Below are 17453 nucleotides of genomic sequence, written 5' to 3' on the forward strand. Positions count from 1 at the left end.
ATACACTTGAGAATAAATTAAAAGAATCTGAGGATCTCTTGATAAATTTCTCAAGTGATAATTTTAAAAGCATGATTTGTATTCATTCAGATATTTCTAACAAGCCTACTTCAATTGTTGTTGATATGAGTACTTCTACATCACATGCTTCTGATTCTGAAATAGATTCTATTGATATTAAGCCTGTGATAATAGATACCGCTTGTTTAGAAAATTCTTGCTTAACTAATCATGTGATGCCAAAATCCAAAGATACAGGTACACGAGCTCATGGTAAGTTGATCCCTACTTGTCATAATTGTGGGAAGATTGGTCATATTAGGCCAAATTGTTATTTGTTGAAATCCCACAGGCCTTGGATTAAGCAGGATGCTCTGAGGAAAAGTGAAGTTGAAGATTCTTCCTTAGCAAAATATGTCCCTCCGCATAGGAGACATAAAAGGTAAGGGCAATGTCATTTGTAAGAATGCTAACCATAATTCTGCAGAGAATGTCAAGAAGCATTCAAACAAAAGAAGCTTGCCCACCTGTCATCACTGCGGCATCATCGGTCACATCCGATCCATATGTCCACATTGTGAACTAAATATTAAATTAGGGTAAAGGCTTTAGGCGCTGAATGATTGTTTATTGATATTGATGCAGTATATATAGAGTTACAGGCTGCCATGTATATATGGCATATTATACAGTAGTAATTCTATTCTATAATTACAAGGGTTTAAATAAGGAATAAATATCATGTCCTCATAGGCAATATAGCCGTTGGCTAAGGTGGAGTTAATGAGAGATATGGAGGAGATAATTGGTTGTCTAATTTAGGAAATCTTCCTAACGGCTCTAGGGTTTGTTTGTGAGCTGTAGTAGCGGCTAGGGTTTCTGTAGAGGGTTCGGCGGCTAGGGTTGTATCCTTAACACACATCTCCAGGCTCAGAAGTCGAAGGTTCAAAAGGAGCTTCCAGCAAGAGCTACATCAGGCATTCTACCTCCGACAGCACTTCAGGCTCTGCAGCATCAGCAAAGGTTTGTTCTTGCCAATCAGAGTGGCAAACCAAAGAAGAACAAATCAAGGCGCTACAAGAGAAAGCTGCAGAAGCTCAATGGCAGCCATGGCTATGAAGGATTGCTTAGCCTAATACAAGGTATGCTAAGGAGAATGGACAACATGGACAAGACCTGCAAGCCACCGCCTCGAGTCAAGCAGGTATGGGTCAAGAGTGATGAGACCATTCACCCCATGAGGGGGAACGAACGCACCTAGCAGGAGAAGGTGTTCATGCCTAGGATTCGGTTCCTAATCCTAAGGCATCAGGTTTGATTGCTTGCACATTTACTTGTTATATTTGTGTGCTTACTGTGCAATCTATGAACCAGTTTGGTGTGCCCCCTATTCTCTTGAGAGAGCATTGCAGGTACTGTTTGGGGAAGACAGAAAAAGCAGGTCGAGCGACTTTTTTTTTTTTTTCTATATTGGCATCATCAGGTTTGATCTTGCCATGCATATGATGTTTTCTTTCCATATTGCACTTGTTTTTTAATATATATATATATATATATATATATATATATATATATATATATATATATATATATATATATATATATATATATATTGGGGAGAATTTGCAGGATATTTTTTTTTGGCATATCAGATATTGCATGTATTTTCTCATGATATCTCAATTATTTGGGTATTAATTTACTTTGCTTAGATATATTTGGGAGTTTCTGACTATAATTTGCCAAGTGTTTTTCTGTATATGCAAAAGTAGGATAGCTTCTTTTCTCATGCGATGAAAATGTGCACTATCCTTGACTCTCCTAAAGGTACATCTTTCCTTCTCTGACTTTGTTTTTCTAATGGTGCGTTTGGGTATTGAATATTTCGAATATGAATAATATTCTGAATCTGTTTGTGAATTTCGAGGTAATGAAAATGTGTTTGGATGTTGAATAAAATTCAGATTCTTTTTGAATATGTGTTTGGATGTTGAATTTTGAGATTGAAAAAAAATGTTTTTTAATGATAGAAAGTGATTGGAAATAATTAGATTGTATGAAAAGTTGTGTATAATGATTGGTGTTATAAAAATAAGTGTTAAATTTTTTAGATTAAAAAAAAATATTTTTGAAAAATTGTAAATAATGATTGGTATGATGAAAATTAATCTTGAGAAAAATACCATTTTAGCCCCACAAACTGCCAACACTTCGACTCCGGTCCCCCAAACTACCAAAACCTTTGGAAAATGCCATATTTGACAAAATATTCTCATATTACCCCTGCCACGTGTCACTTTTCAATTAAAAAAATAAAACTAATAATAAAAAAAACTAAAAAAAAAGGATTAAAAATTAAAAATTAAAAACTCAAAAAACTAAAATTTTATTTTTATTTTTATTTTTGACAAAAAAAAAAAAAAAAAGGTTTGGGTTAATAGCAAAAATCTGGGTTAATAAAAAAAAAAAAAAAGGCTGCTACACTCACAAGAACAATTCGTCCCCCACAAATCATTTCTGCTACACTCACACCCAAAAGCTTATTCCCATCTTTATTTTTTGAGTTTTTTGGTTTTCTTCTCAGGCAAGATCGGTGCCCCCGAACCACCCACCCAAACCACCCGGAACACCAACCACCCGGCACCACCACCCTGGAACACGTCGGCATCGCCACCTCCAAGACAATCACCGCCGAGTGTCCATTTCCGAAGGCCATGGACGGGCGGCGACTGAGCTCGGGAAAGATCCGGCAGGAACCCACGCACACCGGCGTGGATTTGAGAGATCCAGCCAGAAACCTAGATCCGGCCAGAAAACCATGCCGTCCAGAGCCTAGATCCATCCATGCATCCCGATCCAAACCCAAATCCGACCAGAAAACCGCCTAGATCCGGCCGAGCGTCCAGACCCATCATCCCGATCCCGCCGGCCTTACAAATCCCGTCGTCCCAAGCTTCTTCGCCGGCCGGAGAGAACGAGAGAGAGAGAGAGAGAGAGAGAGAGAGAGAGAGAGAGAGAGAGAGAGAGAGAGAGAGAGTTTTGTTTTTAAAAAAGAAGAAAAAGTTGGTTTGACTGTTGCAATCAATGCTACCAGTCTGAAAAGCAGGTCGAGCATGTCATCATTTCACGGTTTTCACCTCAAAATTCAAACCATATTCAAGCATCATTCGGGTTTTATTCGGGTTGGTTCCGGGTTCCGGGTTTTTGAAAATAAAAACCCAATTCGAATGTTGAAAAACATTCGAACCAAACACACCATAAGAATTTTTGGATAAAAGAAGATGTTTTTGATAAGATGGCCAAATTGACCACATGCTAGTTGAACCTAGAACCTAAAAACTCTGGCATTCCCTCTAGATTGTAGCACCATAAGAATTAAGCAGTTATTCATATAAATTTTGTGCTTTAAATTTTCTATTCACTGTTTTTGTGCTGAATTTGCTATATGCCTTGCCCTCTACGTGCAAGTAAAAATTTACTTTGTCCTTCATGGTACAAGTAAAACAATTCGGTGCTGCATTTCAGGGGGAGTATATCATATAAGGGTGGCTAGGCCCTAGTAAGTTTTAAGGTTTGACTTTTGGCTAATCTGTCACAGATTTTCTCTCTTGTCTAGAAAATCTGGCTGCTGTCATTCCTGTGATAGTCATACCTTGTGGGTTAAGTCTTCACACACACACGTATTGCATGAGTTGAGTTGTCTATTTGAATTTTCTATGTCCAGGAAAATGTTTGTGCTGATTGAACTCTCAACTCTCTTTTATATCTCTGCTTAGTTTTGAGATGCTCCCTGATTGTGTTATCAGTGGATTATACATGTGTGTTCTGAAACTGACTTGGGAAAAATTATTTTTCTGCAAATTTTCCTCAAGTTTCAGATTTTCAGTGTGAAGTGTGTGGACGGACTTATTTTTTCGTCCAAAACGAGAGCAGTCTTGCCATATACTGACCTAGCAATTGCTCATCCGGTCAGGATCTCTATAGGTTTAAGACTTGCTTCTCTTTCTCTGCCATACACACATCTTTGCATTTTTATTAATTTATCATGGCATCTTGTGTGTTTTTCTCGTGGATTTCTCCCGAGATTTTGGCATTTTGTGCATATCTCTTCTCATCCCATGATCTTCATTGTGTCTTCCGTTATTCTTTTAAATCTTTGTGCTTTTAGAATATTGGAATATTTGTTGGGATATTTTATTGAGATAGTGTGCATGAAAATCCTTCTCTGTCTGTGTGTTGGGCTGATCATGATATATTTATGCCTTATGAGTAGTTGCATTGCTTATATTTCTCTTTGGCATCCATTTGACAGCCGTCTCAAATACCACATTATGTTTGGAACTAACAGGATCTAATGGTATTTTTGGAGATATTTCTGATTGGTTTTTCAGGAATACGACATCCAGAGGCTCCCAGCACAGTGATTGACAGATGCATCCTTTGGAAAACTGACTGTTGTTGAAGTCGGATGTTTAATGTCCAAAGGTCTTGGGATTTGAGATGAGCTTTTTCCCCTAGCTCGTGCATAGCTTTCCGTAGCAGTCCCTCAAATCTGCATAAGTCAGAGGTTCAGTGGTGAATGTCCTCAGTTATCTTGCAGACTAGTTGCTTAGAGGATGTCAATATGCGGATAACCTGGTTCAGGCTTTGCAAAATCAAAGCGACTGATGGCTTTTCAGTCCATGGCTCCCGACTTCTGGAGCTAGAAGCCGAAGTTCTACAAATCCAGTTGTTACGGATTTCTCTCCGTTACTTGATTTCATTGGATCAGCAGGATTTGGTACTTGGAGGATTTCTGTTCCTCTCTTTTGAGCCACTTGCAGACTTTTCTCTAGTTTCCTATTGTTTTGGATTTTAGAACGTTTTTGTCTGTAGATATTATTACTCTGTTTACCCTTGTGCTTCTGAGATATTAAGGGGGAGTAATTGTTGTGTGGTTTTTCTCATTACTCTGGTTTACCCTTTGTCCCTTTGTGACAAAAAGGGGGAGTAATTGTTGTTTTGGACCGGGAATGTATTTCCAAACCGGTCAAGTGATTTTTGTCCCAGAATGGCCAAAGGGGGAGTTTGTTGGTATTTTGGCCTTATTCTGTGTTTGGACAAAATCACTTATGTGTAATGATACGGTAAACAGGGATTCCACTTTCAGAGTGATGTCAGAAGATTCTGCCTGCGAGTCAGAAGAATTTCAAGTTCCCTGTCAGCCGTCCGGACGATGTGTCATCCCGTCCAGACGCCCATCTGTCTACTGTTCCATACGTCCGGACGACGTGTCATTCCGTCCGAACATCAGACAGACAAGCATCATCTGTCCGGACGACATGCTTCTTCCGTCTGGACACCTACATCGTATCGAGAAGCTTTTGTACTAGTTTGCTCCGTCCGGACGTTTCAGCAGCACGTTCAGACGCCTATCAGTTCTCGAACGGTTCTCTAATTCTTTCCAAGTTTCAAGAAAGGGAAGATCAATTAACCGTCCGGACGATGTGGTTTCCCGTCCGGACGCGTATCTCCGTAAGGCAAGAATCGCAGTTCAAAATGGACCGTCCGGACGCTGGTGCATCGTATATGGTAACTGCCGATTCGACTTCAACTGTCCAGACGTCTCCCCCTCATTGTCCGGACCCACGCGCATCAGATATGAAAATTGCGTGTTGAAGTTTAGCCGTCCGAACGCTCCTGCCCCATGGTCCGGACGCGCGAAGCCTGTTATGGAAATTACTTGCAGCGGACGTGCGTCCGTCCGGATGATCGAGCCATCCCGTCCGGACGATGTTCTTATACAAGAAAGATTTCTCCGCAAAATTTCGGAAAAACCTGTCGCATAGTTGTCCGTCCGGACGGCCATGGTTCACCGTCCGGACGGCCCCCAGGCATATTTTGCCTGACGCCCATTCTGACCCCTAGCCTATAAATAGGGGCCCCTGGGCACTTGGAGCTGCAAGAATTCGGTGTGAATTCCATTAGAGCTCAGAGACGTGATATCTCCTCTGAAGCCGTTTTTCAAGTGTTGTGCTGTAAACCGAAGTCTATCTTAGAGGTCGGCTCTAAGGTAAGGAGTACCATTGAAGACCCCTTCAGGTAGGTGAACCTGGTTGGGAAGCGTTCGTGTTGGGTTACACGTCAGAGATCAAGGTACGACCACTGCATCGGTACATGTGAGTGTTACTGTCTTGTATCTAGCTTTGTCTTCTGAATAGTGGAATTCCTGGGTTTGACTGCCCCGGAGTGGTTTTTCTCTTAACTGAGTTTCCACTTCGTCAACAAAAATCTTTGTGTCATTTACTTTCCGCTGTGCTTTAATTTTTGTTGACACTTGTTGCACACACTTTACTTTTAGAAGTCATTTCAATTTTTCACCATTCAAGCTAAATTTGATGTTATGCCAACTTTTCTACAATTTCAAGCCTTGGCCAAACGTTTACTCAATTCCAAAATAATAAGTATCCAATCTGACTAGGGTGGCGAATATCGCAACCTCCATTCCTATTTTCGGTCTCAAGGCATAACTCAATGCATTTCTTGCCCTCACACACATCAACAACAAGAATGTGTAGAAAGAAAACATCGTCATCTCATTGATACAACTCTAGCACTCTTAGCCAAGAGTCATCTACATCAAAAATTCTGGGATGAGGCCGATCTCATTTCATGCTATCTCATTAATTGTTTGCCAACACCATTTTTACACAATAAATCACCTTTTGAGAAACTATTTAATCAAACTCCTGATTATAAGATCCTTAAGGTATTCGGGTGTGCCTGTTTTCCAAACTTAAGACTATAATTCTCACAAGTTTTCACCTCGTTCAAAAGAGTGTGTATTTCTCAGGTATAGTCAAAATCACAAAGGTTATAAATGTCTTCACATTGATTCTGGCCGGATGTACATCTCTCGAGATGTCATCTTCCATGAAGATCAATTCCCTTTTGCTGCTGCTCCTATTGTATTTGATTCTCTTCCACTAGTCCAGGCACTTGTCCTTCCTCCTCTACTTTGTTCACCTCCTGTTTCCCCTCAGTCACCACCTTCAGCGACTGTCTTTCCTTCCACTTCTATTTCCAGTCCATCCCATCCCAATTCTGCAGATACCAGTATGCCTAGTTCTAGCTCCTACACAGATACACCTCCTGCTTGGATACATCCCATGCGTACAACGTCAATGAATCATATTTTCCAGCAAAGACAACTCACGAATGGCACCATCTGATACCCTGTTCCTCGGGCTTTAGTGGCAGAAACACATTCAGCACTTAGTGAACCAACTTGCTTCTCCTCGTAGTCACAATTCCAGAATGGAGAAATGCTATGCAAGTCGAATTTAATCCTCTACTTCAAAATCAGACCTGGTCTCTTGTTTCTCCGCAGCCTTCTCAGAATCTTGTGGGATGTAAATGGGTATTCAAGCTTAAAAGGAAAGCTGATGGGTCCATAGAACAACACAAAGCACGTCTTGTTGCCAAAGGCTTTCACCAACAGACCGGTGTCGATTATGGAGAGACATATAGTCCGGTTGTCAAGCTTACAACAATCCTAATGGTACTCTCTTGCCTACTCTATAGGGTGGTCACTAAAGCAAATTGATATTCAGAATGCCTTCCTTCATGGCTTTCTACCCGAGGATGTCTACATGGCTTCATTAATCACAGCTTTCCTCACCATGTTTACAAGCTTCAAAAGGCGATTTACGGTTTAAAACAGGCTCCCCGAGCCTAGTTTTCTCGCTTAAGTGACAAGTTAGTCCAGATTGGTTTCGTGGGTTCTAAGGCCGACACTTCACTCTTCATTTATCGCACCAAGACAATCAACATTTATCTTCTTATTTATGTCGATGGCATCATCATCAGAGCATCGGATCCTGCTGCAATTACAGAGCTTCTACAGCTTCTCAGTGTTGATTTTGTTGCGAAAGATTTGGGTGATCTTCACTACTTTCTTGGTGTTGAAGTCCTCAAAGTTGAGTCTGGTCTTCTTTCTCAACGACGATACATCTTGGATCTCTTGAAGAAAACAAAATGCATGAGGCCAAGCCTATTTCTTCTCCAATGGCTTCTTCTTCAAGTCTCTCTGCATTTTCTGGTGATGCAGCACTGTCGGTTCATTACAGTATCTCTCTCTCACAAGGCCTGATTTAGGCTTTGCAGTAAATCGGGTATGTCAATTTATGCATAGGCCACTTAAACCTCATTGGCAGGCTGTTAAAAGGATACTTCGGTAATTGAAACACACTCTTTCTCATGGTCTTCTTCATCCCACCTCTTCTATCAAATTGCAAGCATACTAGGATGCTAACTGGGCTGGATGTCCAGATGATCGACGATCCACAGGTGCATATTGTGTGTTTCTCGGGTCTAACTTGGTGTCTTGGAGCTTACGCAAACAGCCAACCATATCTCGGTCCTCAACTGAAGCCGAATACAAGGCTGTTGCTAACACCATTGTAGAACTTCTCTGGATTCGTGCTCCTCTTCAAGAACTTGGGATTTGGCTATCTTCTCCACCAACACTTTGATGTGATAATATTGGGGCTACCTACATGTCGGTCAATCCGGTTTTTCATGCTCGTACCAATCATGTGGAAATTGATTTCCACTTTGTTCGTGATCGTGTTGCTGACAAATCCTTGGACAACCGCTTCATTCCTAGTTTGGATCAACTGGCTGATGTGCTTACTAAGCCACTTGTCTCCACTCGGTTTCAACAGCTGTGTTTCAAGCTCAACGTGCGTTCCCCCTCGTTGATCTTGCGGGAGGGTATTAATGAAACTACCGCACGACTCACAGTTCAAGCATGAGTCTTACGCAGTGCAATATGTCCAAGATTCTAACGATGGGAAATCTACTCCCATCCGAAGTTCTAGCACTAAGTAGATAAGGTTGCGTTATCTTAGAGTTCAAACTCTATATTAAATAGATAAGGGATAATGTCAAGAAGAGTTCTAGTTCTATTGTATAGGAAGCAATCGTGTTTATCCTAGGAAGTTATGTTTATCTTCAACTCTTGTTATCTTCTATAAGTATCAATGAAAGCTCACATTGATGAGTAGGGTTAACAGCCAAATATATCAAAGTTCTATCAAGCTTTGAATATCCTTAATAATAATGCCCACAAACCTCCATAACTAAGAAAATCATGAGAAAGAGAGGCTAAGTCCGCTACTTTTGGGTGCAGAAATCAAACCCACAAAATTTAAAAGACAGTACCATGTATTTGTTGGTAGACATGATATCATCTTAAGAAACAAAAAAACAAAAAGCCTTCATTAGCAAATCGTGTATGATTCTTGTAAGATTATAAAGAAACAACAATAATATTAAAGTAATAAAGCTTGTATTCTTGAAAACGAGTGCTGAAATCAAACCCACAAAATTTAAAAGACAGTACCATGTATTTGTTGGTAGACATGATATCATCTTAAGAAACAAAAAAACAAAAAGCCTTCAATTAGCAAATCGTGTATGATTCTTGTAAGATTATAAAGAAACAACAATAATATTAAAGTAATGAAGCTTGTATTCTTGAAAACGACTGAATGACTACAGTGGGGAAAGAATATTGGAAGAGAAGTCGAGGGAAGAAGAAGAAGAAGAAGAAGATGGCAGCTTAGATGACTGTTTCCAATAGTCGGTGGTTGTAATATAGGGGTGGCAATTCGTGTTTGCGTGTCTGATTCGAGTGGTGTTGAGGCATGAATATAAAATCATATAGGTTAACCCTAACCTAACCCATTTAATTAAACGAGTCAAATCCCCCAACCCGAACTCATTAATTTCATGTTGAATTTAAGGATAGTATAATATATATATATATATATTGACAACACTAATGCAATACCTAGGGTATTATACAGAATCCAAGTCCAGTTGTGGTGAATGTGCCCAAAATATGAGAGAATGGCCATCTAAAACAGTGTTTGAAAAAGTGATAACGCATTTAATGTAAGAAAGGTGTACACGGGAATCTGTCTCTTTTCCTTTGAAGTTTCGTTTGTGTATTTCTTGGTGTAAATGGGGAATATAAAGGAAGTACAGAAAATGGGGAATCACCTGTAAAACACAAACTAATAATTGGGCATCAATGACACTTAGTCAAAGTGATTCAAAAAGGCATCTATTAAAATCTGCGATAAAACACAATCTCAGATATAGGAGTCCAATCAGCTCCTCTAGTTGTTTCCTCATGAGTTTTTCAAGAGTTGTGTTTCAGTTTTCCTTCATTTACTCAAAATGTCTTTTGCATGATATTGGGATATGGGAGCAAAAATTGAGTCTTAAGTGTGTTGACTTGCAATTTCCCTTGTGGGCTTACTTGGGAGAAATCCCACATAGAAGAGAAGAAAAGTGATCCCATAAGAGAATAGCCATAAAGCCGGGTGTTGGTCTCTTTGTCCCACACCCAAAAAAGAAGACAAAATTCCTAAAGAGAACTGCTATAAGAAGGAAGCTACTGCGTCTTTAAGCATGAGAAACACAAGCGTGCGCATCCCAATAACATTTATTGTTAATATCTTAATCACTTGTTAAAAACAAGAAATGCTAAAATAATCTCAAACGAGCTCGAGCTTTGTTTCGCAATTTTTCAAACGAGTTTGAGCTCATAAAGTAAAATCTCGTGCAGAGTCCGAACAGGCCAAGCTTGGCTCGGCTTGGCTCAATTACAGCCCTAACCATGGTAAAGTACATTTGAAGCAATTTTGTGTTTGAATATCTTATTAATATTAGTTCTAGATCTAACTCCCAAGTTTAGCATTCTGGTGGACTTTTTCTTGGAAAAACATATAAAAAACAGAAGCTCTATTAGTTCGAGTCCTTCCCTTTACAACTATTTTTGCAATTCTACAACTAGTTCATCTGAGCTTCTGATAAAGGCTCTTTTCCACTAAAAAGACAAGTTTTTTTTGTTCAGCTCAGGTCTCCACCCTTGGTCAGGGATCCTCTCCCTTTGATGGCTCCCCCTCTCCCCTTTGGGTCCTCTTGTGCTGCTTCTGCTCTTCCTGGCCCTGGCCCTCTCCCTCTTGCACTGATCCCTAAGGAGGCAGCCTCCCCCTCCCTCTCGGTGGCTGGTGGATTAGAGTTGGATTTCCCTGCTGAGGTCTATCCCACCCCTCTGGCTTGCTGCCCTCCATCCAAGCCCAAGCGGAAGTCTGGGAAAAGCTCTCCGGACTGGCTTTTGCAGATGTTAGAGGATTCCTGGTACTCTGTGGGCCTTTCTTGTGATGGTTTTGATCACAATATTATGCCCCTGTTTTCAAATTTGTTGTCTAAGCATGAAGATCCAGGGAAGTGCTCCAGTTCGAAGGTGGGTAAAAAAGGTGTTAGAGAAATTAATGGCCTCTTTTGCTCTATCAACTACGATACTCGCAGCGGCAGTGTCTCTCGTGGTAGGAACAAGAGGAGGGTTCTTAGTGATTCCCCATGAATCCCTGGTTGATCTCTTGGAATGTTAGAGGGCTAAATCAAAGAACCAAGCGATTAAAAATCGGGAACCTCCTCAGACAGTGGAAGGCTGACATCATTTGTTTGCAAGAAACCAAATTAGATCTTATCTCTAATCGTATTGTGAAAAGCTTGTGGGGTTCTCAGTTTGCGGATTGGTGCTCTCTCCCTTCTAGCAGGGCTTCCGGTGGTATCTTATTGATGTGGGATAGGATGGTTGTGGAAAAACTTGAGGCTCAAGTGGGGGAATACGTTGTGGCTTGCAGCTTTAGAAATTGTGCAGATAACTTCACTTGGGCTTTTGCTAGGGTATATGGCCCTAACCTCGATCCTCTTCGTAGGAGTTTATGGGATGAATTGGCTGGTTTGCTCAGTTTGTGGGATCTCCCTTGGTGTATTGGTGGCGACTTCAATGTCATCCGCTTTCCCTGTGAGCGTTCAGGAGCAGCACGTATTTCTTCAGCGATGACTGAATTCTCGGGCTTTATCTTAGAGCATGAGCTCATGGATCTTCCCCTTGTAGGAGGGTCGTTCACTTGGACCAATCTCTCCTCTTGGTCTAGGCTTGACAAATTTCTAGTCTCTCCGAATTGGGAAGCTAAATATCCTGGTCTCATCCAGAAGAGGCTTCCCCGCTTATGCTCTGATCACTTCCCCATCCTCCTCGTTTGCGGAGGAATTCTTAGGGGGAAAAGACCTTTTAAGTTCGAGAATATGTGGCTTCAAGAAGATGGCTTCGTGGAGAGGGTGAGGCTTTGGTGGGAGTCTTACTCCTTTCAAGGCTCCCCTAGCTTTGTCCTTGCTCATAAATTGAAGGCTTTAAAGGTTGATCTCAAATCTTGGAACGAACAGGTGTTTGGTAATGTGGAATCTCTTAAATTGGCTCATCTTGAAGAATTGTGCACCCTTGACAGTCTTGAGGTAGAGAGAGGCTTAGACTCTGAGGATCTATTGAGAAGAAACTCAATTGTTAGTGAGCTGGAAAGAACTATTCTCCAAGAAGAAATCAGCTGGAGACAAAAATCCAGGGTCCTTTGGCTTAAAGCGGGCAACAAATGCACTAAGTTCTTTCATCAGATCGCTAACTCGAACAGAAGATCTAACTCCATAGAATCCTTATCTGTTAATGACTCAGTCACTTCTGATCATCAGGCCATCAGAGACCACATTGTTCAATTCTGAGTCTCTTTTTTCTGAGCAACACAATTGGAGGCCCAAGTTGGATGGTATTGCTTTCAACTCCTTATCCTCGGAGGAGGCTGCTCAGTTGGAGCTTCCTTTTAAGGAAAGGGAGATTCTAAAGGTGATAAAATCTATGAACCGAGACAAGGCTTCTGGTCCTGATGGCTACCCCTTGGCTTTTTTTCAAGACTGCTGGGATGTATTCAAAACAGATATCATGGGGGTCTTCACAGATTTTCATGCTCATAGCAAATTTGTGAAAAGCCTCAACGCCTCTTTCATTGCATTAATCCCCAAATCCCCTGGGGCAACCGATCTTGCAAACTTTCGGCCCATCAGCCTGGTGAGTGGTATTTACAAGATCATTGCTAAAGTTCTCGCTAATAAGATGAGCCGTATTTTGGAGAAGATTATTTCAGTGCCTCAGAACTCTTTTGTCAAAGGTAGACATATTTTGGATTCGGTCCTCATAGCTAGTGAATGCTTGGATAGCCGTATCAAGTCTGGTATCCCAGGGGTTCTTTGCAAACTGGATATTACGAAGGCTTTTGACCACGTCAACTGGAAGTTCTTATTGTACATGCTGAAAAGATGCGGCTTTGGGGATAAATGGGTCTCTTAGAGTTCTCATTGCATCTCTCCGGCGCGCCACTCTATGTTGGTCAATGGTTCGCCAGCTGGCATCTTCAATAGTTCTAGAGGGCTGAGACAAAGTGATCCTCTTTCTCCCCTCCTGTTCATAGTTGTCATAGAGGCTTTGAGCAAAATGCTCTCTGGTGCTATTGATTGTGGTCGCCTCTCAGGCTTTTCGGTGGGTTCTAGGCTTACTGTGATCAACATTTCTCACTTGTTGTTTGCAGATGACATCTTGGTCTTTTGTGAGGCTAATCCTGACCATCTTCGATATCTGCGTGTTCTCCTAGTTTGTTTTGAAGCTGTCTCTGGTTTAAAGGTCAATTTGGCTAAATCTCTCTCGGTCCCTATTGGCAATGTGGACAATGTTGCAGAGTTGGCTTCTATCTTGGGTTGCGGGACTTCCTCACTATCCTTGAAGTACCTTGGCATGCCGCTTGGGGCGCACCACAAGGCTACATCTACTTGGGATGATATCGTGGTTAATATGGAGCGTCATTTGGCTAGTTGGCAAAGGTCGTATTTGTCCAAGGGTGCTAGGGTTACCCTCATCAAGAGTACACTTTCCAACCTCCCTACGTATTTCTTGTCTCTCTTCTCCATTCCTATTCGTGTGGCCAACCGATTTGAGAAGCTTCAAAGAGACTTTCTTTGGGGAGGGATAGGTGAAGAATTCAAATATCACTTGGTCAAATGCGATAACGTTTACTCTCCGATCTCTAAGGAAGGATTGGGTATCAAAAACTTGAGGACTTTCAATCAAGCCCTATTAGGCAAATGGCTATGGCGTTATGCGTCTAAGCGAGATGCTTGGTGGAGAGTCGTGGTGGACTCTAAATATGGTAGCATTAGGGGCGGTTGGTGCTCTCTCGAGCCATCAGGTGCCTTTGGGGTGGGGGTTTGGAAAAACATCAGGAAAGGCTGGATTTCGTTCTCTCGTTTCACTAGATTTGTCGTGGGGGATGGCTCCAAGATCAGTTTTTGGCATGATTTGTGGTGTGGAGACACAACCCTCAAAGAAGCTTTTCCAGCTTTATTCGGCATTGCACGTCTTAAGGACGCCATTGTTGCGGATAATCTAAAGCTGTTGGGCGACTCACTCCAGTGGAATGTGAGCTTCATCAAGGAGGCTCATGACTGGGAGGTGGATGTCTTTGCTTCTTTCTTTCAATTGCTTCACTCAGTCAAAGTGAACCGAGACAATGAAGACAGTTTGTGGTGGGTCCCCTCCAAAAAAGGAGTTTTCAAAGTCGAGACCCTTAACTAGCGCTGGTAGTATCCGCTTTCCCTGGAAAAGTGTTTGGCGTACTCAAGCTCCTCCTAGGGCTGCTTTCTTTATGTGGACTGCGGCACTCGGTAAGATTCTCACCCAGGACAACCTTAGGAAACAACATGTCATTGTGATCAATCAATGCTGCATGTGTAAGAAGACCGAAGAAACTGTGGATCATCTTCTTCTCCACTGCGACGTGGCTTCTGTCTTGTGGAATTCTCTCTTTAGCCGTTTTGGGATGTCTTGGGTTATGCCTAGACGGGTTATTGACTTGCTTGCATGTTGGTGGTCATCTGGTAGATCAAGGAGTGCTGCTGTTTGGAAAATGGTGTCTATTTGTATCTTTTGGTGCTTATGATGGGAAAGAAACAATAAGAGTTTTGAAGACTTGGAAATATCCTTAGAAGAGATCCTTTCTTTGCTCTATCACTCTTTGTATTGTTGGACTTCGGCTTATGTCCATCCTTTGCATATTTTTTTTTCTGACTTTTTCACTCACTTTTCTATTTTTAGATAGGTGTTTTCCCTGTATACTACTAGTGTACTAAGGGGTGCCTTACGCTTCTTATATAACATTGATCTCTTACCTATCAAAAATAAGGTTGCAATTTATTAAAACATCATAAGGCGCCCCTACGTACACAGATAGTATCCAATAGAGCTCTTACAAACCCACCCTAAAAAGAGCGAAAGAACCCGTCAAGCCCTCCCAACTAGAAAGCACCTATAACACCCAAAACCCACATAAAACTCAAATCCCAAAAAATAGTTGAAGCCCCCGTCAAAACCATCCCCGAAAACACCCAAATCTACCTCTAAAGCACCCCAACCCAACCAAACCCCGAAACCAAATAGAAACCCCGAAAAGCCTTCCCAAAAAACACCCACAACACCCAAAACCCATGTGAGACACCCAAAACCCGAGTCAACGGAAGCCGAAATACAAAGCAAACGCAAAATACAAAGGAAAAGCCAGAGCTACAAGGGAAAAAAATAATAATAATAATAATAATAATAAAATGTCTATAAACCAGAGCTACAGCAAACCCAATAAGATCTGCAGGTTATCTTCCATATTAAATTTTCAACTCTTCTCCTCTTCTGGTTCCTTTCCGGCCTAGGTTCTCTTAGTTTTTCTTCTTCGCTTGGGTCTTTTAGTTTTGGGGTTTTCTTCTGTTGGGTGTAGATCTCAGTGGTTGGGGGATAGTTTCTTGAGCGTCAGGTGTTTGTGGGTTGCGCTGGTTGTGCGCGTAGGGGTGTCAACCGGTGGGTTCTGTGACTGTGTGGCTCCTCTCCGACGAAAATGTGATCGTTCTCTAGGTCGGCCGTTTGGGTTCCGGGTGTTATTTGAGATGGAGGTTAGTTTTTTCGTGGAGTCGAAGACTTTTGTCTTCTCGGTTTTGGATGGGGCGTCGACGATGAGGGTGGGGGAGAAGAGAAAAAGTTTCTCCGGCAAAATTTTCATCAGTCCTTCGTGCTCTGAGTGGTTGGCTTCGACGTTGGAAGCACTTGTGGGTTTTCCGGAAGATCAAGCTTTCGTCAAATCCTTCAGGGAAGGATCGAGAGTCCTGATCGCTCGGAGAGGGTGTAACCAAGCTGGCCGTTTCATGGAGGCAGCTTCTTTCGGGATGGGTGGTCGGAAAGGGTTTATACTGATTCCTGAGGGACGTGGAGGGTGGGGTTGGATCAAATTCTCCGACGAGCTGAGGAAGGCCACTGTCTCCTTCTCTGCTTCTGTGGGCAGGGGGATTGGGTCCTTGCATAAGCTGGTGGAGAATAAGGGGAAGGAAGTTGAGGTTTGGCCGGTTTGGTTCCTTTCTCGAAGGGGCCCTCCTTTGTGGAGGTGGTGAAGACAGCCTCGGTCGCTGTCGTGAAGAAGGTGCCTGTCATGGGGGGTCATTGTTCCGGGAGTAAGGTCGTGCCAGTGGATCACTGTAAGCTTGACTTTCTTCCGACGGTGAGGGTGTTAGATGCAGATGTGAGGTCAGCGTTGGACTGTTCTACCTTGGAGCCTTTCGATCCGTTGGGTAAGGACCAGCTTCGCCGTCCGCTGGGTAGTTCTGTTCTTCCACGTGCAAGTTTGAAATTTGAAATTTCAAAGTTGCGCACGTGGAGTAAGCGGGTCATAGGTTTCAACTTGGCTTTGGGCCGGGCTGTTAAGAAGCTACTGGACCGGCTTGCAAGGATTGGACTGAGTCGAAAAGGTTTGCGCTTGGGTTGCTTCATGCCAAAACCTAGTTCTTCACGGTCGTGGTTGCCGGAGACGACTTCGGTGGCTTCTTCTGGGCTGTGCGATCTCGCTTTGTCGGAGATGGTGGTTCCCAGTGGGGACCTGTTGAGCGGAGACTGTTCTGGGGGTGGGTCGTCTATGGTTGAGTCGGCTACTCCGTTCGTCTTCCCTCCTCTGCCGACTGCGGATTTGCCGTCGCCGGCGACTTTAGCTGGTCCTCCGGCGCTGTCTGGGTCTTTGAGTGGTGAAGAGCTCTCTGTTTTTCCTTCTCTCTCAGGAGCCTCTGAGCTGGGGAAGAAGCTTCGTTCTTCCTCCTCCCCCTTGTTGCAGCCTTTTAAGCATTACTACAGGAGAGCTAGGGAGATCAGGGCAGGGCAGACTGTGGTATGGAATGATGGGTTGCTATCTGACTCTTTGGTAGCCTCAAAGCTGTCCGCAGAACCTATTCCTTTTAAGGTAAAGGGTGGAGAGTGTCATGCGAAGAAAAAGAAGAATCAGCCTCCTGCTATACAGGGGCTTTTTAGGAAGGGTTTCCTCAATCTTCCCCCGGTTGTTTCTGTCCCTCCCGTTTTGACGCGGGAGGTCATGGACGTTGGGGAGGTTGGTCCTTCCTCTCCTCCGGGAGGCTGCATCTTTCCTTGTGCCGTTGAGGGAAATGGTTTCTCCCAATCTCAGAGTTGGCCTATCGCCTTTGATCAT

General features: G+C 42.6%; 1 protein-coding gene across 13 annotated transcripts in view; it reads right to left on the reverse strand.

Moving 5' to 3' along the window:
• LOC133864644 (uncharacterized) overlaps positions 1-17453 on the reverse strand; it is a 60893-nt gene that overhangs the window by 28222 nt on the left and 15218 nt on the right. The gene's annotated exons all lie outside the window — the stretch shown is intronic.

This window comes from Alnus glutinosa, chromosome 3, assembly GCF_958979055.1.
Source record: "Alnus glutinosa chromosome 3, dhAlnGlut1.1, whole genome shotgun sequence".
In the NCBI taxonomy this organism is placed as follows: Eukaryota; Viridiplantae; Streptophyta; class Magnoliopsida; order Fagales; family Betulaceae; genus Alnus; species Alnus glutinosa.